At 36.8% G+C, this 25,935-nt stretch overlaps 1 long non-coding RNA gene and 1 pseudogene across 1 annotated transcript; one reads left to right on the forward strand and one right to left on the reverse strand.

Annotated features, from left to right (window-relative positions):
- Positions 1-3,199: 3,199 nt before the first annotated feature.
- Positions 3,200-15,400, reverse strand: LOC110109293 (annotated as a pseudogene).
- A 4,401-nt stretch (positions 15,401-19,801) lies between these two features.
- LOC110109291 lies at positions 19,802-21,770 on the forward strand. The gene is made up of 3 exons (XR_002304556.2): positions 19,802-19,912; positions 21,099-21,191; positions 21,498-21,770. It is a non-coding gene; the product is annotated as an uncharacterized LOC110109291 (long non-coding RNA).
- Positions 21,771-25,935: the final 4,165 nt, after the last annotated feature.

A 25,935-nucleotide genomic window follows, 5' to 3' on the forward strand; every position in this document is an offset into this window, starting at 1 on the left:
ACTCGTGAAGTGAATAAAAAATTTAATCTTTTTAATAACTTCTTGCGTCAAAGCACAAAGTTGGTGAGTATGGCGAGGGCTTATTGGCGATGGCAGAGGAAATTGTAAGTTTACGATAAAAGTGTTCTAGGCATAGTAGGGGGCAAGGTTCAGATGAGTAATCAAAGGTAGAGGTGAGGGTTGTTATGTCCGAAGTTCTTCATCATGATGCGGTGTACTCTAAATACACTCTATTTTAGCTAATTTAGAATACACTAAAAATAGCTTATCAAGTGAGTTTCAACCACTTAAGAAAAAAATATTTACTTTACTTCTAGCAAAACAAGCAAAAAAAAAAAAAACTCACATTTCAAGTGTATTACACTCAAAATTGTCCCAAGCATGTGTTCCCTTAGTATAAATATTTATTGACCTTTATACCAACAAATCATATGAAATTAATGTGAACGAGTCTTGAGTTCAATAGCCAACAATCTTCAAAATCAAAACTAAATCTTATTAAAAATGATTAATGGAATTTAAACTCCATAGCCAACAATCACCCACTTTGAATCTAAAAATTTAATACACATTCATTGGTCATGAAAATTCTTGTGTGCATCATTTTCTTTCACTTTTTTCAACCATAGAGGTTATCTAAATATTTGCAATTCCTTAATCCATTAGTGATAAATCTATTATATCATTTTACTACAAACTTTATCTTATTATTATGTTTAGGGCTTACTTGTTCAGAAAGAGATAATGATATGGCCTTTATTATTTTATGTCAAGGCTAGTACATTTTGAGGAAATGGAGCTGTATATCATAGAAAACCTAGGGTTAACTATGGCATGATGGAAAGTATTAAATCCAAATACATATGTGATAATACTAGAATCTCACTTGAAAGATCACAATATTCAAGTAGAGAAAAGGGGGAAAAGAAAGAGAAAAGACAAAGACAAAAGCGATAAGATTTTATAGCAGATAAGAAATGTCTGAAAACATTGTATATGTCCCCAAAATAGCCCTTTGACCTCATATTAATTAGGTTTTATGCCCTACATGAGAGATTGACCCTAAATCACATAAATAAATAAATAAAAATATATGATAAGATATGTACAAACATGCATATAAAATTATAGTTGGTACACATCAGAAATGAGTGAGTAAATGTAGACAAATTTTTGGGGTGAGTAGTCAAACAAACATATTAATTGGGTAAATGAGGTTGTGAGTCTCATAAAAGGGATGTCACATATCAACAAAATTTCCTGCTCAGGATAGGCTTTGGTGAGGCTCTCATGTTGATTGAGCGAGTAGTCCCCCTCCAGTATAGGTGAGTGTGTTCCAAATTTGGATTCAAATACTTTGATTTTGATGATAATAAATATTATTATTTCCTCACCGCTACTATTATTAAATATCTATTTTGTTTGCCCTGCTTACTAACATTTCAGGTCCACAAAGATCACTTGCAATGCAAATCAGCTCAAGAACGGGTAGTAAAGTTGAGTTTGTTTGTAATTTCATATCAATATATTTTTTATCTTTCTTGAGTAAAATCTTGAATATGGTGGACCCCAGGCTAAGTAATCTTACACACACTCAGGAGAGAAATTTGGTGAGTTAGAGATTTGTTCTAATTTTGATCAAATCATATATGACGATTTGAGATCATATTGGACGATCCATTAAAAATAGAAACCCTAATTAAGACATTCAACTAATTACAAGTGATTAAACTAATTGTATTGGACGATCAACTTAAATAATGAAAATAGTCACTAATCTCAATTTAGGTTATGTTTTAAGTTTCAAATTTTATTCTAATCGTACAAGACGATATGCATCATCCTAGATGATTTATGACAATTATATTGAAATAGATCCGGTGATTAGGAGAGTAATTATGATTAAATTATTGAATCATATCATATAAGACTATCCATCTTGATTGTACTGAACAATTTAGTATATTTTGTGGGACGATTCCCAATCATCCAATACGAAAAATCATAACTTTACTCTAATCATCCAAGATGATCGTCCTGGACGTCCTGAGATGTTTTTGGGACGATATGGAGATCACCACCCATCGTCCAATGTAGTACTAGACGATCAATATGGTATGTTGAACTAATCATCCCGGCTGATCGCAAGATCATTCTAGACGATCTGTACAAATACTTGTACTGATCGTATAGAGAAAAGGTGATCGTCCTAGCTGATAGGGCTATTTTGTACTAATCGTACAGGATAATTTGTCGATTATCCTTGACGAACAGTTACGTAGAATTGAAAATTAGGGCTTCTTTGGAGGATCTCTATTTAAGCAATTATATTAACCCTTGGGTTAATCTTTTGCTATGGAGTTGATCCAAGAGGAAGCTTAGAGAAGGAAGAGGGAGAGCTTGAGAGATAGATATCCTTGTGAGGGAGAGTTTGTGAGAGAATCATAAAGGTTGCTCCAAGCGAGGTGATTGTCATCTTCTTTGAGTTGCTCCACTAGTTCCTTGGTGGCTTCGGGGAGATCATCTTCAACATTAGTTCTAGGTTCTCTACCTACTCTGACCGGACGTAGAGCTACGTCCTCTGACCGGACGTAGAGCTACGTTCGGCCGCAAATAACATGTCGCCATGTGCTCTTGCTCTTTACCGCGCGGCCCGACGATTTGACTCGGTCCGGAACCCAGGAATGCTATGTTCGTGTATTGCTAGGTAAAAACTCGGTACAACTCGGTATTTGTTCGGTATTGCTAGGTATTGTTTGGCAATAACAAGAAATACCGCTCTGTGAAGACCACATTGATTTGCGAATATACAAAAGCTATTTTAGCAGTTCAATATTTTATTTTAATATAAACGAGACTTTTAGTATGCATAAGTGACAACTTTATTTTTTTTTTTGAAAAAAAAGTGACAACTTTATAAATCTTTCCGAATGTTTCGAAGTTGCCACTTTTATGCAAAATTTTAATAAAAAATGATTTTCAATATTAGATTAAACCTAGCTATTTTTCTCTTTCAATATTTTCACGCTACCGTTTATTTATTTATTTTAATTTGCAAAACCAAGACAACTTAAAATTCTCATGCTTCCACAATTTACAAAAACAACTTCCATGGTCCAACATGCAACAATTTCCATTAACATAAACATATAAGCGAAATTATAAAATGAATGAGAACAGTGGACAGTTAATAACAAACTTAAAAAAATATAAATTGCATCAGAGCAGCAATTTTCACCGATCTCTTCACAGCGTTGGTGACGCCCTGCAATAGGCAACTTTTAGAATAACCAACTCATTAAATTTTGTAAGATTATCAAGCAATGGTTTTTCAGGCAAGGGATGGGATTGAGCTGAAGCGATACTTAATTATGCTAGAATTTTGTGGGGGTCGTCATCATACAAAGCATCGTATTGAAGAAATTATTGAGTCGTTGATAATGGAGACGACAACAGCACTTACCTCATTGTATTTGAAGAGAAATGGCCTCGAACCTCTTTCAGCAGTAGCAGCCTTCTGTAAATTGCTGACATGATTCTTTGAGTCAATGTTACATCCTTGCCTAAATCTGATTATGAAACAGGTAAACATAAAAGTTTACTGCATCGCTCAAAGTCTTGTAAAACGCCTTGCAATACCCTATCAAACACAACATTACCTATCAAAGAAACTAGTTGGTCTGCTAGGCTTCTTCAAGTCGCCAGTAACTTCTGCAGTGATGCTTGTATTGGAAGCAATTTTCTTGGATTTTGAATTTGAATTTTTATGATTGTCTTCATTTTCCAACTTTAGCATTGCCAATCTGGGTTTATCATTACCCTTAGCGGATGCAGATTTAGTGATGATGTCATGTAATACTTCTAACTTGGTAATAGTTGAAGCCTGGATGTCCTTGTTACATTCATTACCAGGATTCAATGATCTTCCTGAGTTTTCACGCAGTATTCTTTGTTTCTCGGCCTGTTAACCAACTTTCTTTATTATTATGATAGAAAGATAACTATGTAGAGAAGGATTAAAGGATCATCATATTAGTCCATTTTGGATTAGCAAGCATAAGATGTTTAAATTAGTTTATGACAATAATGGGATGACACATTGTGAACAACACCATATAGCCAAAAAGCTTGTTATCTGCCTCTATATCAGGTCATATAAACTGTAGTCCTAGTTTTAAGCGTTGATTTAGACAATACGTAAGTAACCCATTGTATGAAATTCATAGTAATGTCATACCTCATGCAACAAAACCTGCTTCATGGCTAGAGATAATCCTAAATGTGTTGGTTGATAGTCAAGCTCAAATAAAGTGAACAATTGGTAAAGAAAATATTTAAACTTGATTTATAACTAAGAAAACAACACTATGAAGAAGAAGACCTTAAAGTTAATGAAGTCACCAATTTGGGGGGTCAAGAATGAGTATAGGGACATCCTTAGCGGTTCCATTATTATGAGCACCCTTTAATCGCTCAGCTTTGGAGTTCTTGTATGTAATGGAATAAGAAACCATAGTATCCACCAGCTGATCTAGATCATCTTTCAACCTTTCTGAAAATAGATGCAATGCTATCTAGAAGGAACTAAGAAACAACCCCATCAGTAAAAAAAAAAAAATAAAAAAAATAAAAAAAACCCCCATCAGTAAGCATGTGGATAAAGAAATTAATGAGATAGCACGAGCTTGCAAAATGGAAGATTCTCTCTTAATGTACCAAGATTTTAATTTGGTTGAATTTTAAATATGGAAAGAAAACTGGTACCGTGAATAAAGTATTATAAACTTACAGGCCTCAAAGTTGGAGGGACTAGGATATGCAAAAAATGAGAGACGAAATCTTCGGCAAAATACTAAGTTGAAAGATGCCTAGAGATAATTGGTGATATTTTTGTTAGATCAGAAGCGCTGAACCTGAAACAGAGTTAGACAATAACAAAGAGGAAGAAGAAGACAGGGTTAGCAGTAAACCAATTAACAGCCATGTTAGATAACCCGAGAGCTTCATCTTCTTCCATAAAGAGCAGCTGCTACAGTGCTCAGCTTAAGTAGCTGAGTTGGTTACAAAAGCACCGGTTGAGATCAAACAGCAGTGATCCAACGGTGAGCAGAAAAAGTGAATACTGCCATGGCAGCGGTAGTGGGGTTCAACATATATATGTGAGCCGACTTATACACATAAGACAGAGAGCTTATCTTTTTAGCTTATCAATTTTGCTTTGCCAGTTCTTCAACAAGTCTTTCCTCTGCAAAGACATTGCTCGGTATCTAAATGACATTGAAGTTAATCTACGCAATAGTACTGATGAATGATTTGCAAGAGTATTCTACCTCTGTAAAGACTTTGGCCATTCAATATTTGGCTTATCAACAAGTGCAATTAAGCGTTTGATAGCTATTGCAAAAGGAGGCTGAAAAGCTAAGGGAAGACAAAAAGGTTGATATTATCTAAGTATTTCATAGATATGCAGGCATAAATTCGAGAAGTCAGTGCAATGTAACCATTAAGTGACATCTGCGAGTTCGCATAATATACTGATGCAACGAATCAGAAACACCGAGCATATCAAGGCACGTAACCTTCAAGGACACGGTCAATTGAGCAGTCAGTATAATGGAGAATGTCAATGAGAATAAACATTTGAATATGAACATGAGGAATTTATCCAAAAATTAAAAAAAAAAAAAAAAAACTTAGTCTTTATCATCATTTGATCAATGTAAGAAAGTCTTAAGAAGTTTTCATGAATACCGCCCATAGTTAAGTCATACACCACTGCAAATTGCTTAAAGTCTTAATGGAAACAAAAGAGAAAATAATATATGATTTATTATCAATTTGACAAATTTAAACGAGAATTTTCTATTTTAAAGCAACAATATCTGTCTTACCGGTTAGATAATAGGGAATACATAAACTCAAAATCCCCATGACCATTTAAGTTAGTTGTTGAACTCTTTGCTTGCTTGGATTTACCATTTTGAAAAATCTGCACGCATGCAATATTTTGTAAATGCAAAAATATGTGACAAATTATAACTATTGAAGGCAATCAAAATGATCAGGACAAGGCAAGGAAACAACTGAATACCTTATTCCATATATCAATGCAACTCCTCGATATATCCATGTGACCAACTACTTGGGAACCAACCTCCAACTGAATATTGAAAAAGAAGATGAAACGATATTTACAAAGTAAATAAAAAAAAGGCCAATAAGAAAGATGACGTCTTACAATATTCAGGGTCTCTTTCTTCTTGTTCAAGAACTGAAGGCTGTTTAAGCACAAGCGTATATCACATTCTGCAAAACTTTTGGTAGTCAAGAGAATGAAGATAAGCTCTCATAGGAATAGCTGAAATAAGAAATACCAGAAACCTAACAAACTTCATAATTCCATTTTTATATTTCCAAATAGAATTCCCATTATAAAAGGCTTTATGCATGCAAAAAATCCAATGGATAACATGGGAGAAAGATAATAAATCAACCAGTATATTCTGCTAGGGCTGCAAGTGCTATGGAATTTGTCTTCAATCCTTCCTTTTGGCAAAACATATTTAAGCCTATCAAGAATGATTTCTGTCAATAAAAATGAGGTTTTCTTGCACAAGTGAAAACATCCTAAAGGATGAAAAAATTATGGTAATGTTATTCTAGAAAGAAAATGAACTTCTTTAACATCAACTTTTCAGTTTAATTTTCTTCAAACCTGTTCACCACACGACTTATTTTTGGCTGCACAAAACATGTGGACCCTGTAAAAGAAACAAAATAAAGCAATGCAACATAAACTGACGGCAACAAAAAAATTACTAAATGAATCTGAATATATATATATATATATATATAGTTGGGTTGGATCAGAAATAACAAAAAAGGCAGTATCCAAACATCTAGCAGTGTTTAGTAAAATGAGGCCAAGAAAAGGTGACATTCACTAAAAAAGGATGGACAAAAAAAGTGTGCACATAGGCATCGTGGTGCACCATTGGGCTTTCTATTTTTAATGTATAATTATTGGCGTCTAATCACAATTCCATTGTGATACAACAAGCTCACTTGACACTCGATTTCACATAGAAATGAAAAATATTTGCAACTGAACACTTTCATCATCATCACACCATCATCATCATTGTTACACTTGAGAGAATCACTAGAAGTCACAAGCTGCACGAGAGCTAATTGGACTGAGATAATAATTTTAAGAACACAGACCTGAAAAATGCTTTCATGAAGTGCGTTAACAAAAATAAAATTTTAAAGGTTGGGTCGTGCTTCGTAGTAGATATTGTCATCCTCAACTATGACAGACAAAGTATCATTGTTAATGAAATGCTTCTCATAGTCATAGATGACAAATTTTTTAGATGCCCATAGGATAGAATGTCATGAGAGAGTGAGAAATTATTCTGTGCGGAGTCTGAACGTAGCTTTGCGTCTGGGCTCCAATGAAATCGTGACACATTGATTTTCAATATCTATTTTTTATAGCTTGTGACCTGATGAACAAAGCTCAACAAATTCAATTGGCGCTTGGTCTTAAGAAAATAACCCGTGTAAAATCTCCAAATTTTAGAGTTTTAGAGGAATAAAACTTTTGGTTATGAGAAAGAAAATGACAAACAGGTGATGAAGATGGAGACTGGTTTGGAGAATATTCATTCTTCGAAGAGATGGCGTGCTTTAGGTTTCAACTTATTAGTAAATTTGAAACTCCACACAAGTTTTACTATGTTTCATGTAAATATAAGTTTTATTGAGCTTAACAGAGAAGCCTGTCATAGAAGCAACTACAACAGAACAATTTTCATCTTCAAGGCAAATAAAGTTCTCAAAAATGTCCGAATATTTCAATGAGGAATTTTTTAGAGAATGTATTCTTCAATTATTTATATGTCGAATGTCACAAAGATCAACAATTTTCGCCTTCAAAGCTTCTATAAATAACCTATGTAAAATTTTATAGAAAATAATAATTTTTGGAAAGTGTTGACTTCTGTATAAGGAAACAAAAATAAAATCATACCTCGTACCTGTCAAATCCGTGAATCTCGCCCGAAATCTCACGTATCTGCTCAGCTTCGCGATCTCTTCCCGGATAAGCCGTGACGACACCTCGATTCTACCTCTACTCCCGCTAATAAAATGAGAACGAGGAGTTCTTTGTTTGCTCTCGCTGTCTCTGCTTCATTCATCTTCCATTCATAAGTCCCCTCCCAACCCAAGCCTTCCTCATCTTGTCTGAACCCTTGAGCCGAAACCAAGCTGCAGAAGAGCTGCATGTGCTGACCATCTACATCTCCTCCATTCGTCTGCAGCCCATCCTCTATCTACCCGACCGACCTACCTACCTGCTCCAAGCTCAGACCCGACCGACCTCCAACCATTTGAATCGAAATACCTGATCGCAAGCTACCTGAAGCCTCGGCCGACCTGCTCAAGCCCGATCGCATCTCTTGCGATACTTACCTATGGAATCAAGCTCCTCTGCCTGTAACCGACCCCCTCCACCTTCCTGTTTGAAGAAGGCCTTCCCTGTCTCGAACCTCAAGCCGACCACACAAACTCCCGTCGGTCTACCTCAAGCCATACCCGACTTGCCTCCTATCACTGTGCCGACCTCCTACCCTCTGTCTGCAGCCGATGACAAATCTCCCACCACTTCTCTGGCCTCTACCGGCCTCCCTGCTCACAGCAATCCATCGACTCCAACTAAGCCCTGTTCAATACTCCAGCCCAATCCTATTAGAAAACCTCAACCCTAACTCTCTCTACATGAGTTCCCTCCATTTGTTTGCTATCTAGCCAACGCCATCCCTCAAAGCTCGCCATTCCTCCATTCAACCTAGCCACTCTCTATAAGAGCTTCTCCAACCGAACTGCAGTCGCGTGTATGGAGTGTCTTTTTGCTCCAATGGATCGCCAAAAAATACGTCAAAGGCATGCGGATGAACAGTCTGACGCCAATATTGGCGTCGGACTATTCACCTACGCCAAAAAAATAGCTCTATTTTTTCGCTTCGCGGGAAAGGCGTGAAACAAGAGAGCGCGGGAAAGAAGAGAAATGGAGTTCCATTGGAGATGAATTGCGGCATTTTGAAGTTTTTCGTCATTATAGAGTGAAAAATGGAGTTTTCGGTTGGAGATGCCCTTAAGCCGCAAGGAGACCCTATCCGTCATCCTCTACCCGACTTTCAACCCGACAGGTATATAGATATAATTTAGTTAATTAATACTATTGACTTATATATATATATATATATATAAAGTACCTATACACACCCTTGTGACATGAAAGGAAAAGCCACTTGTATTTTCAACCATTCAGTATTAAGCCAATACACTTGGCCCCTACAAGCAGAGGGATCTAACACAATGAATACAAGTTTTTGCAGACAACGATGAAAAATCTGTCGTATACACAATAGTTTTCCTACAAATGGCAGCCAATAACAAGCAATGAACACTATGGCACCCTTCACAACCGACGCTAGAAGGAGCCGTACTGAGTATAATGGTCCTTTGCAAGCGGGGACGAATGATAAGCAGCAAATGCAACAAAGAGATGTAAGCATAGGAGCTCCGATGAGCTACTATAGAAGACCCCTATGCATCCAGTTTATCATCCACGAACAAAATGTAACATGATTATACCAAATGTGAATGCCTACGAGTGGCACTAGAAGATCCGCATTCAGCGCAATTTGCCCACACATAATGGCAGAAAGCTTATGATGTATACAACGAACCTGTCTCCAAGCTATAATAGTGAGTGCATCGCTAATATTGGTGGATCCTCTACAGGCATGAGGTAAAAGATCATGGCAAGCACAGATGCCCGCTAGCACCAATAAAAAATTCTCCATATGTATAATGACATAACTATGGATGATGATCAATAGCATGTAGTACCCCTACAATCAACTACCATTCAAATGGCCAACAAATACGTTGATCCATTGCAAGTAAGGGAGGATGATATGCAGCAAATGTAAATACCTACAGACTACTGTAGGGAACCTATCAAGTCCACAAAGTGCTATGCTCGAGCAAATACAGAAGAGCTACAACAAGTGCAAGCTCCTACGACCCAAAGCATGAGATTCGTTAGTTCACTACAATCTACTTGCAAAAAGCGATAAGTAGTGCACGACAGTCTACCTATATGAAATGGGCTAATGATCACAGTACAACGCCACGCACTAGATCCACAAGCATGAAATATGCAGTGATATGTTCATAAGTGAAGCATGGATAATGTGTGATGCATACAGTGTCCCTATGAGCGACATTAGAAGAGTTGCAGTTAGTACAACGACACCCCTACAACCAACATCAATCGAACAACATAGCTTCTTGCAAATTTGCCCAGTGGAGCTCACAATGAATGCAGTAATACTCATATAGTCAACAACCATCTAGGGGAATACAAATACACATATCCCTTGTAAGCAAAAAGTGATCGGTTGGTACATCAAGTGCATGCTTCCTACGAGCAACAAATAACCTACAAAGCCTAAAAACTCCTATGAATCAATCACTGAAATATACAAGCAAATATAGCCATTAGTCAATCGACATGCATGAAGGAACTGGTGATGGATATAACTCACCTAGCGAATCATGTTAACATGTAACCAACGTTGCAATATCCCTATAATCAAAGTCGACTTGCAAATGAACACTGCCTATAGTTGATAATATTATCTATAGACGAATATAGAAGTATGCAACAATCATTCTAATATTTGTACAACCTGCATCCTACAAGCCCTTGTAAGAGACCCATTATACACACGAAATGTCATCTACGAATAAAATGTCAAATAACTACAGTAAAATGCAAATCCCTATGAGATGTCGTAGAAGATCCATTGTATGCTCAATGTGTAAATCACAAGAAAATAACAGGAGATTCGTTAGTACACTATAATCCACTTCCAGAAAGAGACAAATTGTGCACGACAGTCTACCTGCACAAAGCAACAAATGATTCAATCCACAAGCTGCTATAACACATCACCAGATCCACAACATCCATACAAGAGGACAGAAGACATTAACAAATATCCCAAAATATCCCCCGTATGTGCACTATAATATGTTTGCACATAGGAACACAAAATTGCAAGTGTAATTGTACTCCCGCATGGGTCCCGACGAGCGTGTTGTAAGAACACACATGATGTATAGGGATGCTTCGCGAGTCAATAAATTTGAATCTGATCCTCCTAAGTAGGTAAATAGGAGTCGACAAGGTTCAACAAATAATTATAAAATATCCCCAAATACCCGTATGGGCCCCGACGAGCGTGTTATGAGTACACAAGTGATGTCTAGGGATGTTGTGTGGGTCCATTAATGAACGTTGTTCAAGCCCGATCTTTCTATATAGATAGATAAGAGTAGACACGGCTTGAATTATCAAACAGATATACGGTTAGTGTGTCGATCGAAATATCTGTTTTATACGTTCATATAAGGCCTTCAAGGTGACTAACAAAGAAAATTCATTAATAAAACTACAAAGCCAGTAATAAACCCAATCCTTTGTCGGTAAATTGGCAGAGTCGATAAGGTTCAATTCCAAAAAAGAAATGACCCCATACACCCTGATGATGGTCGTGTTGAATATATATCTCAACTGGAGGGATTAATTTCAAATATTTCAAAATGACATCCCCAAAATCTCAAAAATCCCAAAAATTCCAAAATCATCCAAGTCTAGGATATTTAAAATTGAAATAATCCATCAAATCATTTAAAGCAAAACCCATCCGCCCTCTGCAATAGTTTGCCGAGGTGAACAAATTAAAAACTAATTTATCTCATAAAGTACTAATGCTCGGTCAAGAATATCACTAGGATTCATTCTCAAAACAGTCTCCTATTAGCAAGGACGTGGTACGTGTCCTCTAACCGGAATTTTTACCGCCAAATGGCATTGCAGGTAAACGGTTATGACTCGGGGCACTTTGAACCGAGTGGTTTGGCCGCTAAGTGGCATCACGAGATAACGATTATGGACAGAGCCAATACGTTCCTTATTTGCATCAAATCTTTGATATATGAATTAATATGTCATAATCGATAGAGCACAAAACTCTCTGTTAGCTAAGATGGATTCAAATTTATCTCCTTAGACAAACACCCAACCCAAGTTTACAAGGTCCCCTTGGACTAAGCAACCCATTGCTGCCGACAAGGATCCTTCTGTCAGGTTGGATCGACTACCTCCTTTGACTAAGTAGACCAGGGACCACGATGGTCCAGGATGATGGAACCATGGGATCTTGATCTAGTCCATCATCCATTCCTCACCAACCACTTTAAGTGCAAGATGGTGAAATTCCTAAATTTAAATATCAAACATTCAAACCCTCAATCCCGTGATGCTCTTATATGCTAGATAACACATATTTGGGATCTTGATCTAGTCCATCATCCATTCCTCACCATCCACTTTAAGTGCAAGATGATGAAATTCCTAAATTTAAATAACAAACATTTAAACCCTCAATCCCATGATGCTCTTATATGCTAGATAACACATATTTCTACGTATATGATTGACAACTAGCCTTACTTAAAAGTTCTCTCTCGTTATCGGATGGTGTAATTAATTATAGGGCTTGCGCCTATATGAGACCAAAACTCAGATTATAAAGTCCTCACAAAATGAGGGCAAAATCTTTGGTAGTGTTTTATTTACAAACCCCTTTTTTTTTTTTTGAGAAAAGCATAAGCTACATAAATGAAAAAAAAAAAAAAAAAAAAAAAAAAAAAACAAAAAAAAAAAACAACTACAAAGTAGATTCCTCCTTCATCATCTTAACAAATGAAGGAGGAACCTTATCCAAGTATAAGTCTTCCAAAATAAAATCAGAAATAAAAGCATAGCTAGCACACAAATCCGCTAGCTTATTCCCTCCCTTGTTATGCACTTGAAAATAACATTATTAAATTCCTTAAAGAATTCCAAATCTTCCATACCATTGAAATCTTGGTTCATAGCACGGTGTATAGCTTTAATCACGTTTGAATTGTCGCTTTCTATGATTACTCCTTTATACTTGAACATCCAATCCTTGATCACCTCTTTAAAGGATTTAATAGCAAGAAGTTCCACTTGATTTATGTCCTAATGAGTATAAGATTTGCCAAATGCCAATAAGAATCTCCCTTTGCAATCTCTAGCAACACCACCAACACTTGCTCTATATGAAGAGCAAAGAGAAGCATCTAAATTGATCTTTAACCAACCGGGTGGTGGGGGATGCCAAATATTGGACAGCCAATGTGACTGATTAACATCCCCATTTTTCGAACATAGGTTATAAATCAATTTAGAGAAGGATGACAAGCTAATTTCATTAGCTTCTATGAAGTTTGCACTTTCAACAATTCCATCGTGTAAGAATTTGTTCCTAGCTTTCCAAGAGAGGTACACAACATTGTAATAAAGGTTAATAAACATACCATTAACCTTGGACGTTGTATCTAGCCATCTGCAATAGTCTTCAAAACTTCCGAATACAGGATTGGAATCCCCAAACATTCAGTAATTAAATCACCTCTCTAACTTTTATGCATTTGACAAGAATGTGTTCGATGTCTTCTATTCCCGAAGCACATCTGGGACATGTTTCATTCTCTTGTAATCTCCTATGAGAAAGGAACTGATATGAAGGCAAAGCATTCTTGAACAACCTATAACAGAAAACCTGCACCCTTGGATTAACTTTCGCCTTCTTAATCCATTCATTCCACCTGATAACTTCGTGATGCTGATAGAAGGATTCAATGATAATTCCTGTAGTTGTCTTTCCCGAATATTGATAGATAAGCTCCCTCTCATCAACATTTTGTTCTTCATTGATTCTGATTTTTAGAATCAAATTAATAAAATCAATCCCAAAGATCTGCTTCAGATCGTCTACTTTCCATCTACTATCTTCAATAAACTTGCTTAATTTGATTTATTCATCAGTTTGTGGAACAACAAATGTAGGCCATTTGTCAATTCTCCTATCCAAGATCCAACAGTCTTTGAAAACATCAACGACTAAACCATCAGCTATACTCCATTTAATCAAAGGATTAAGAACTCTTCCTCCATCACATATAATCTTCCAAGAAGAAGAGGAACTCTTCTTGACAACTTCATTTTCTGCTCTCATACCATATTTAGGTGCCATAAATTTTTGTAGAAGAGAATTTTTGTAGAGAAATGCCTCCAAGTGATTCTAGCTCTTAAAGGAGCCACTCTAGAAGTAGGAGAGAATAAGCTCGCACCACCACAACTTCTGGGTTTGCATAAGTCCTCCCAACTGATGTAATGCATTCCCATTTTACCACCAAATTTATTCCAAATAAATCCCCTGCATAATTTTTCAACCTCTTTCAAAATCCTGACAGGGATCAATGAATGGGTGCTGTAAAAATTCGGAAGAGCTAAAATAACTGATTTGATCAGCGTAAGTTTTCCAGCCAAGGATAACTCCTTACTCCCCCAAATGTTAAGCCTCTTAAGGGTCCTCTCAATAATAAAATAGTAGTCACTTGCTACCAATCTTCTCAAGGCCATTTTTATACCCAATTAGAAAAGCTCCTTAACCTGTTTAAAGCCCACAGTTCTTGAGATGCTTTTCTTCCTTCTTCTATTCACATTTTGCCCAAAAATCATTACCAATTTCTCTAAATTAATGTATTGGCCGGTCCATTTGCTGTAGTTTGAAAGAATGATCTTGACTTCACGAGTAGCATTTTTGGATGCTTCCGAAAAAATGAGGATGTCATCTGCATAAAGCAGATGAGATATGCGAATACCATTCATGCTTGAAGTGATTCCAACTGAAGACTGTGCAAAAGCATTAGATAAAATCTGGAAACAAAGAATGAACAACAACGGAGACAAAGGGCATCCCTTACGAAATCCACTATCAACTTTTATCCATTCTGAAAATTTTCCATTTATGATGATGGAAAATCTTGGATTTAAAACACATTCCATAATCATTTTTGAAAACTTGGGCGGGAATTCAAAATAATCCAAAATTTTCATAAGAGTAACCCAGCTCATTGAGTCATATGCTTGCTCCATGTCTACCTTGTAAGACACCATCCCTTTGGCACCCTTTGAAAATCTGAGCTTTTGAAATAACTCTTGAGCTATCATTAGATGATCGAATATAGATCTACCTTTAATAAATGCAGCTTGTTCATCCGAAATAAGAGGAGGAATCACCTGTACCAATCTATTCAAAATAATTTTTGCAGCCACCTTATAAACGGAATTACACAAGCTTATGGGCCTGTAGTTTGACGGCAACATGGGATTTGAAACCTTTGGGATGAGAACAATTAACGTATCCTTCCAATTCTTGTCCATCTCTCAATGATACCGGAAATGATTTATAGCTTTCATAAAGTATTCTTGAATGATTTTCCAGTAACTTTTGATGAATGAATAAGTAATTCCATCGCAACCAGGTGCGATATTCCCTCCCAATTGCTTGATGACGACTTCAATTTCTTCTACTGAAAAGTCTCTGGAAAGCAGAACTTTATCTTCGTTCTTCAATACAGTACCAGGTTCCAGCCAACCTTCAATAATGCCTTGTCTTCATTTCCATTTTGATTTAAAGAAATTCCATATTGCCTCTTCTATCTGATTTGAATCTTCTACCACCATGCCAAGTTCATTTTTAATTTTGATAATTCGGTTTGAGCTTCTTCTGGCATTTGCAAAATGATGATAGAATCTAGTGTTGCCATCTCCATCCGAAAGCCATTTTGTTTTGGCTCTCTGTTTCCACCAACCATTCAGACGTGCTAATGTAACATTTAATTCATCAATTTTTGCTTTTAACAACCAATTCTCCTCATCAGTAAGTCATCCCTTATCAGATTCAGAAATCTGAAGTTTAAGAATGTCTTCCAAAAGACAATCTTTGAGCAAATTGAGATTCTTCAATTTTGCTTTACTCCAATAAAAAAGGGATTTTAAAGATCTTTTGAATTTTAAATTCAGCACATGAGAAGGACTACCCGAGTAGTTCTTACTCCACTCCTTTTTAACCACATTCACAGAAGCAGGGTAGGATGCCCATATATCCTCAAATTTCAAATTTCTTCTTAATGAACCAACATGGGAATTAATATGAAGAATAATTGGGCTATGATCTGAAGAAATTCTAGCAAGGTGTCTCAAAACCAAATTAGAAGAAAATTCATAGCCATAGAATTTAGGAAGCACATGTCAAGCCTTTCCAATATTCGAGCTCCTCCAATTTTATTGTTGCACCATATGAACCTCGGCCAATGAAATCGACCTCATGATAATCATTATTAGTGATGAAAGCCTCCATTTCTTTAGCACCTTGAGAAAAATGAAACATTTTCCCATCTCTTTTATCTTCCATGGAAGTGAGACAATTAAAGTCTCCTCCTATCACCATTGGATAATCTTCCAAAGAGTACATACCCAATAATTCCCAAAGTACCCTTCTTTTAATCAAGTCTTTACTTCCATATACAGAAGCCACTCTCCATTTATCTTGGCCATAAATGGATAAATCCCCTATGATACATTGAGAAGTAGAACCAAGTAATGAAAAATCAGCCAAGTCTGAATTTCACAAGGCAATGATTCCTCCTGATAGTCCAGCCGAAGGAACCAATACATACTTCCAACCATCTCCTAACAACTTATTAGCTTCTTCAATATTAAAAGAGGAAATTTTTGTTTCCAACAACCCCAAAAATACTACATTATATAATTTAACAAACTCTTTTATGTATAGAGAAGCACCTTTTTTCCTTGCTCCTCTACTATTCTAGAATGCCAATGAATTCATGGTTGAAGACTTGTGGGGGAGGTCCCCACATTGCCTTTCGCCTCTAGCTCCGATCTTATATTTCTTGTGCTGTTGTTAATAGGCCCAAGATCTCTTAGTTGTTTAGATTTCTTCATCTTAACAAAACTAGAATCCTCTCCATTATTTACCTGTGTAAATACACCCTCCTTGCTCAGATTATCAACAGCTTTCTCCTTCATAAGTATCTCCTTTGCTGGAAGGATGATATCATCACCTTGAACTATTTCCCCATCTTCAATTAATTCATTAAGAACATCAAATTTGTTCTTAATATAAGGAAGAGAAACATTATTTGTAATGGTTGCTGCTTTGGGAGAATCAACCAAAGGATTGATTCCAGAATTTGCACAGTTTACCCTATTACAAGGTTCTTCTCTTGTAGCCACACTCATTTATCATTCATAATTCCTTCATTAGCAGTATTTATTTTTGCTTCTGATTTTCTCCACACCTTTTTCATCAAAGGATTTTGATTCTCTTTTTTGAAAACACTAGCAGGTGTCTTCCTTCCACGGTTTACAACAAGCCATGGACCGTATTTAAGATCTCCAATTATGTCTTCTTCAGTTTCTTTATCTTGTATATCATTTGCTTTAGCTATGGCAGGAACATCATCATTCTTCTCTCGAATTTCTGAAGCAGCTTTCACCTCTCTGCAGACCTCCTGACCATGGCCAATTAAGCCACATTTGAAACAAAAGCTTGGAATGCATTCATATTCATTTTTTTGGAAGAATTTACCAAAAGTTCCTTCCACCCAAACACCAACTGGGAGCTTCATATCAAGCCTGATTCGGACACATACCCTTTCAAATTCTCTCCTTCCCCATTGGAACATATTTCCATCCAACAAAATTGGTTTTCTAACCATAGAGGCAATTCTACATATGTTTATGTTATCCCAACAATGCAAGGAAGATTTGGAAGTCTTATCCAAATAGGTGAAGTTAAGCCTTTTAGGGTTGTTGGAGAGAAGCTTTTGGACCATTTGTCCATCCCAATAATTTTACCATGGACAAACCACGGTCTGTTAGTGAGGACAGATTCCAAATTTTGAGGTTCATGAAAAGAACAGAGGATCCATCCCTTGCTGAGCATAGTAAGACGAAACTTACCATATTGTGCCCATTACCTCCTGAGCTCCGAACTAATAACTGGCAGTGGAGCTTATCCTCCAAATATTTTAATTACCAAAGATTTATTAAGTCTCTTGGTGTTCTCCACTTCATTCTCTTCATGCAATTTCACAGTAATTCCATCCTCTGCTATGAAATTTCCCAATTCCAGTTCTGAAACCGGAATGTTTTCTTTCTTCCTCCAAAATTTGTCTGATTAGCATCAGTAAAATGCTCAGGAATCAGAGCATTTTCCTTACCACCATTACTTTCAGCAGAATCTACTTCCCTCACTTTAATGAGATCACCATGAAGGATTGAGTTCTGCTTCTCAGATTCAAGAGCAGATTCTTTAGCTTTTGAGTCTTCCTCTATAATCCCAGTCGTTTCTATAGTTGGAGATGATAATACCTTAGTGTTTTGCACATTATTAATTGCTAGCTCCTTAGCAAACTCCCCTTCGAAAGGAACGATCTTCTGAATAGGTAGCATATTTGACGGTGAAGCTTCAAAATTATTATTGATCAACAAATCTGCACCAAATTTGACTTTCTTGGATTTCTCTTCCATACAAACAACCTTGCCTTTTCCCAAAACTTCTAGTTTCTGTTTAGCAACCAATCCACCTTCATTAATGACCAAGCTCGTGCCTCTAACTTTCGAATTGTTCGCCTGATTCAGAACAACCTTTCCATCACCAAAAGCTGGTGGAGAAGACGAATAAGATTTGGTGGTCATATATGGATACTTAGAACCAATGTTTAAAATTGCGTATTCGGGTATTGAGGTGTTTTTCATTTGTGAGGCGAGGCGTAAGCCTCAAGGCGTTTTGAGGCGTAAGCCTCAAAATCAAAAGATTGCGTAAACATAAAATGATAAATTTTTTATATACTAATGAGTGAATAATATAAAATATAAAAAAGCATAAGATATGAAGTGAAATCAAAATATCCCAATAATAAGACAACATGAAATATAGTTCAACTCAAAATTATATATTTCCCAAATCCTAGAATTCTTTTTATTAACATATAATTCCAATTTCTAAAAATAAATAGCAATGACATATCACATAAAAACTCACAAGTCATCAGCATTGTCATCACTAAGGGGTTCTTGATTTGAATCATCATTATGATGAACTGTTCTCTCCCCTTCCTCCTCTCCTATAGAGTCCAATGTGGGGCATTTACTTCAAGATTTATGTAAGTTTTAATATATATAGTGTGAGGCGTAAGCCTCATACCAGTGAGGCGAGGCGGGCCTCAAGGCGGGCCTCAACCAAGTTGAGGCGTAAGCCTCATAAAAAAAACTCGAGGCATAAGCATCGAGGCGTTTTTTACTGGAATTGCGCAAAGGCGGGTCTCAAGGCGAGCCTCATATTGCGCAATTTTAAACCATGCTTAGAACTTGAACAGTGATCCATCTGAAAGCTTCCGGCCATAGGATTCCGGCGAGAATCTGCCTCCATCTGGATTCCGCCAAACCCGCGAAGAACGAAATTTGAAAAATTCTGATCCTTTCTCTTCGTTTCCTCAGACTTTCTCTCACTACGGCGATCAATCTAAAAGATAGACGATAAATGTTAGTATTTACAAACCCCTTTGCCTTCCCAAAATTTACCCTGGAACTTAATCCGTTAAAACTCACCCAAAAAAAGCAGCAGCGGGGAGGCTGGGGCCGAATTTTCGGAGCCCACATATAGTCATCAGCATGACAGCTGCATACCATTTAGAAGATTGTCATTTCTTTATTCTAACTTTCTTTTCAATCAAATTTATGTGCTTTCTCAGGCATGCACACTATTAGGCTGGAAATACTCCATTGGAACTTGTATGGAAGGATGAATTCTGTAGCCAGTATGTTTTGGATACAGACAGCTAAGGACATGTTCTAGCTGAACAGCAGGTATAAATATTCAGTTTGTAGTTTCCCTAATGTTCACTTTTTAATGTTCAATATTAGAGATCATAGTTTTTCTACTTAAGTACAATCCCACCAGTGCTCTAGGATTGTCACCGGGCTTGTTCATCTTACATTTTATGGAGGTTACCATGCAGAAAAATTAGATTGCAGGAATTTTGTATGTTAACAGTTCTGCTCGTCTTTTCTCAATTTATGCCCAAACATTCAATTGGAAATTCCTTTATAGATTATTTTTTTCATGTAGGCATAGAGACATGCTGAATAGGTTGATTGAAGCAGTAGATGTACCTAAATCCATATTTCGGACTATATTTAAATCCAGACTAAACCCAGATTATAGCAAACCATAAAATTACCTTTATTTTACTTCGTAATTATGACTAGCTTTCATTAAAAAAAAAAAAAAAATGACTAGCTTTCATTAAAACTAGATGGGATTCTGCTCTTTTTGAATTGTATGTATAATTTGAATTAGATGATACGATTTTTTATTTATCTTTCTTTAGTTTTTATTTAAATTGATTAGCCCATATTTTGATAAATGGCGTAGGATGGATGTTATTTGGCTTCTTAATTGAAATTAATACAATCCTTAAATTATCCTTTATTTTCCATCTACTCTCCTATATATTTTCTCTCCTTCAACAATATTCTCTCTCTCTCTCTCTCTCTCTCTCTCTCTCTCTATCTCTCTCTCTCTCTCTCTCTCTCTCTCTCTCTCTTTCTGTCCACCCTTCCCTCCCTCTTCGTGAGAGGCATGCATCATGAGGTCCTAATTTTCTCTCTTTTATAAGAGAATGTCTGTTTGGACCATTTCGGACCAATATGATTAGTGATCATCTACGTAAAATATTTTATCAGAACTCTACATATTTGTGAAAAAGTATGAAGGAGTTTCCTTTACAAGTAGCAGCCATACTCTTTATATTATGCCAATTCAATTTTTTTTAATTGCTAATTAATCTTTTGAAGCAATCAAGTGCTTGATAATAAGGCGTATCTTGTGCTTTTTAGTTTTTCGAAAATTGTTTTTGTAGGACCATCTAATGCCAAATTTCTTAAGTTTATTTTTCCTAATCAAAGTAGCTTTTACATGTGAATAGCTTATCCTGGAGCGATTAATGATATTTGGAATTTTGTGTAATTACCATGTATTATGAATGATCAGGTTGTCCTGGAGTTGCAAGATGATGGAAAGTTGACTACATCTGATGATCCTCCAATTGTATTTGGCTGCTTGGAAAGAGAGATCATACAGAAGGTGACATTAGTTCAAAATCATTCTAGTTAACACCTAGTTTAACCGTCTATTCTTATCAAATCTCCATGCACACTTTTCTTTCCTTTAAGCTCTCCTGCTCAACTATCCATGTAGGACAATCTAAATCAAATAGTGACATTTTGATACATTTTCTATGCTAGGATGTCGCGAAAACGGCTCATTATAAATGCATTCAGCACTCTTTAAAGTTCTGTATATTAACGGAGATGCTATACAGTTAGCACCCTTACATTGTGATTAACAATCTAATCTCTGCTACCCTTTTTTTGCTTCTTCAATTGGCAGTTGTACAAGTTTTCCTAGTTCAGAAGGACCCATTTTGACAGAGCATGGCCCAATGATTGGCAATTGCTGAAAGAGACATGGCTTATTGGCTTTACTGTAACCACAGGGTTTTCAGCAAATTCCTTTATTTAAAATATACGGTTTTAATATTGTGTGAAGCATATTTCCCATCCCTGGATTCACTTTCTCTATTTCATTCCACTAATAACTTGTCTAATATGCTACATAAGCTTGTTTAAACATTTGCATAAGTCCAAATAGCAATTAAATGAATGTTGTGCGTGTGTAAGTGCAGCGCTGGTGACAGCATTATGCTGATTTGCAGGGATGATTAGCTATTCCTTGTTTGATGTAGAGTTTCTAAGTCTATAGTTGTAGGAAACGCAAATTAGTTTTGTTGCATTGTTATTTTTGTTTTGTATTTTGAAATATTTGGATGTTGCCTGCAGTTGTATTAGTGCCCAGAATGGATTTTACAAGAGGACGCTTCATTTGGGTGATAATAGTTGAAAGCATAATTTTTTTAGAGGAACATATGGTACGTTCCAATGCATGTTATATTGTAATATCGTGTAATCCTATGCGGGAAAATCAGTCTCCGTTTTGGCATATGGAGCTTAGCTTAATACATGTTGGGCTTGATGTACCATATTTTAAGCATGAAATTGCACTTAACACAGTACATTGTGGTCCGCTTGGTATTCACCCAAGCTGATCCTCTTGTTTTGTTTTGTCTTTTTCTGTTGCCTAGATCAAAAATACTTGCCTTATTGAATGGAAGATTTTCTTTTGGGTTGGAAGCCCCTTAATTTTAAATGTGCCGCATGAATATAGCTAATGTATTTTCATTTAGTTCTTCCCTTATATTATTGACCAATCTTATCTTTTCTATCTTTTGTGCTCTTTGTGTTTGCATTTAGCTTATTATCAACTTAGACGAGCCATTGGTGAATCTCTTGTTGTTTTACCCTTCTAGGGCTAGGTTTTTTCACCCTTTGTATTTCTAAAGTCTATCGTGAACTTGGGTGGTTCGGTGATTGTCAATGCATCCACAATGCTTTCCTTAGTTCTGATCTAGAAAAAACAATTGTTTCATGGAATTGCAAAGAGTGAATCACCTCATTTCTTTTTCTTTTATGCTCTTAGGGTTATTTTTTCTTCACGTTTTAAAACTAGCTATTTCTTGTCATTGCAGATTTTTTATTCTCATGGTAGATTTTTGGCTCTCCAAACATCAGTAGAAAACATCCAAAAAAAAAAAAAAGTCTACTCATATTTAATTGCCTTTTTTTTTTTGCATCCCTAAAGATTTTTTTGGAGTTTATTTTGCATCATTGATTGAATTTTGAAATATTATGCATTAGGTTTTAGTATTAAAGCTTAAACCCTGAGAATTTTTAGAGTTTATTTTGCATCATTGATTAGATTTTAAAAAAATGTGTATTAAGTTTTTATTATTAAAGCTTAAGTTACATTAATGGACATGACCTAGTGTTCCATGTTAAATTCAATTGTTTGATCGTGACTAGGAGATCCACAGTCCATTTCAAATATTCAAAAGCTCCATCCAAAATACCCATAAAAATCCAGAAATCCAAAAACTCCACAAAAATCCCAAAAAATAAAAAATATTTAAAAATGAAAATATCCATCTCAACGCTTAAAGCAAAATCCATCCACCCTCCGCAACAGTTTGCCGGGGTGGACAAATTAAAGTTTACTTCAGCTCACAAAGAGCCAAATGCCTAGTCGAAAATATCACTAGAATCCATTCTCAAATAATCTCCTGCCAGTAAGGACGTGGTACGTGTCCTCTAACCGATAGTTTTGCCGCCAAATGGCACTGCAGGTAAACGGTTATGACCCGGGGCCCTCTGAACTGAGTGGTTTTGCCGACAAATGGCACCACAAAATACCGGTTATGGCTAGAGCTATTATGTTCCTTATTGGTATCAAATACTTGAGATATGAATCAATAGGATATGATTGATAGGGCACAAAGCCCTCTGTTAGCTAAGGTGAATTTAAATTTGTCCCCTTAGGCAAATACCCATCCCAGGTCTACAAGGTACCCTTGGACGAAGCAACCCATGGCTGCCGACAAGGATCCTTCTGTTAGGTTGGGTTGACTACCTCCTCTGACTAAATAGACCAGGGACCACGATGGCCCAGGACGACGGAACCATGGGATCTTGATCGGGTCCATCATCCATTCCCCCACCATCCGCTTTAAGTGCTAGGTGGTGAAATTTTCTATTTTAAATATTAAACTTTCCAAATCTTTCCAAATTCAGACTCAATTTCCAAATCCAAATCTATGCTGCTACTATATGCCATATAACACATATATTCTACGTATCTGATTGACGACTAGCCTTAATCGAAAGTTCTCTCTCATGATCGGGAGGGGTAATTAACTATAGGGGCTTGCGCCTATAGGAAACTAGAACTCAGATCTTAAAGTCCTCGCAAAATGAGGGCGAAATCTCTGGGTAGTGTCTTATCTACAAACCCATCTGCCTTCCAAAATTTACCCCGGAACTTAATCAGTTAAAACTCCCTCGTCGAATAAAAAGAAAAGCGGGCGAAGGCCGGGGCTGAATTTTTGGAGCCCACAGATTTCTGGCGACTCCACTGGGGATTGGTTTCTCTTTTCATCTTTGGCCAGTTGTCTCAGTGTTATAGTAAAAGTTATTTCAATCCGCACTCAAAATTTTTGAGTCTTTCAAAATGATCTTTTAACGATTCAAAATTTTGAATTTTCTAAAAATGATCATTCAGCAAATTCATATGGAATTTAGCATGATTTTTGAATTTATATTATTTTAATCACTTGCTAATGTTTATTTGTTTTATTTTGTGTTCTGTGCAAGTCTCTACATTTTGAAAGTGCGGGGTGATGTATCAGATTTGGATTATTAACTCTTTCCTTTCATTTATGCAGATGGACCTATAGAACACCCCAATGACCGTCCAACTGGGACGAGCCAGGATTCAACTGGCCAATTCTATTATCGAAATTGAAAATATTAAAGCTACCATCCAATTTGGTAGTGTTGATTTCTCTGCTATCGTTGCAAGAGCTTCCGAGGCTCCTACTCGTCGCACACATCTGCCGGTACAGCAACCTGCTACTGAAGATCCTACCCCTCATGTGCATCTACCAACATAATGACCTATTGCTGAAAATATTTGGGATTGAGTTTCTGTATTGGAGAGGCTATCACAGCTTGAGGCCCTTACCACCAGAAGAATTATGAATGATGGAAGAGTTTCTGTGGTGACTACAAACATCACTCCTATGTCAACCGAATTATCTGCACCGAAAAAATATAATGTTGAAGCCTCCTCATCTAGAGGAAGGCCTACGAGGAGTCAAAGAAGGAAGATGAATGCTGAACTTCGATCTCAACAACAACAACTCACTGTTCACCCTTCAAACAAGCCTGCCCAAGAGTCTGAAGCCAATGTTCCTACCCGGAACAAGTTTTTTGATTTAAAATGGGTGAAGAGGAATAGCTCCACTGGTGAGCTAAAAAAGTCCTTCTTGGAGCAACGACGTGAGGTCCCAGCCCCTCTAAACAAGAAAGAGCCTGAAACTCTGTCCGCTAGAGTATACAGAGTATTGAAGATAGTGAAGGATAAAGGTCTAATGAAAAAGTTCCAACGACCTTTGGTGATTGATACCAGGAGAACCCTGCCAAGAGAGCGTCTCTCCTTCACTGCGGAAAGAAGAAAAAGAAAGCAAATCCCACGCGGTGAATATTGGGGTGTGACACCTGAACTATATATTCAGGGATCCACCGCTGAATGGTCCCGGTGGAAAGGAAAGCAAATATGGAGGCCAAAGCCTCGGATAAATGAAAAAGAAAGAAGAGAAAAAACGACTGATATGGGTGTGACATCTGGTGAGGCTTCCCAGAGATCCGCCCCAATCTACAAATAACGTCAGAAGTGGGCCCCAAAAAGGACCCATAATGACACTCCTCTAGAAGGTAGACACCTTGGAGAATCCTCCATGGGATCCCGTCTCCTTCCATCCCCTCCAAAAGAAGAAACCAACTTTAACCGCAGTCCGCTGGTTGAAGAAGTCCCAGTGCCTAACCAAGAGCCGAAAATCTAGTGGCGGCGCCGCTCGGAGATCCGAGTACTAAAAGAAGTTAAGGAAATATGGAAGGGGGAGACAACATTGAAGAAGAAGAATTCCTTGAAGGGGAAGAAAATATTGATGAATTTATGGAGGAAAACCTAGAAGAAAAATTGGAAGAAACAAATAACACTTTGAAATGGAGGTGGTATATATGGTAAGACACACCAATGCTAATGAGGAAGCCTACTATGATGACGATAAATATGACGACGATCAAAAACTTCCGGTTAGGTGAGTTTATCAACGTCGTCGTGAAGCTAGGTCCACCACTGGCAGAGGTGGTCATTC

The sequence above is a fragment of the Dendrobium catenatum genome, unplaced genomic scaffold, assembly GCF_001605985.2.
Source record: "Dendrobium catenatum unplaced genomic scaffold, ASM160598v2 fragScaff_scaffold_1400, whole genome shotgun sequence".
Classification (NCBI taxonomy): Eukaryota; Viridiplantae; Streptophyta; class Magnoliopsida; order Asparagales; family Orchidaceae; genus Dendrobium; species Dendrobium catenatum.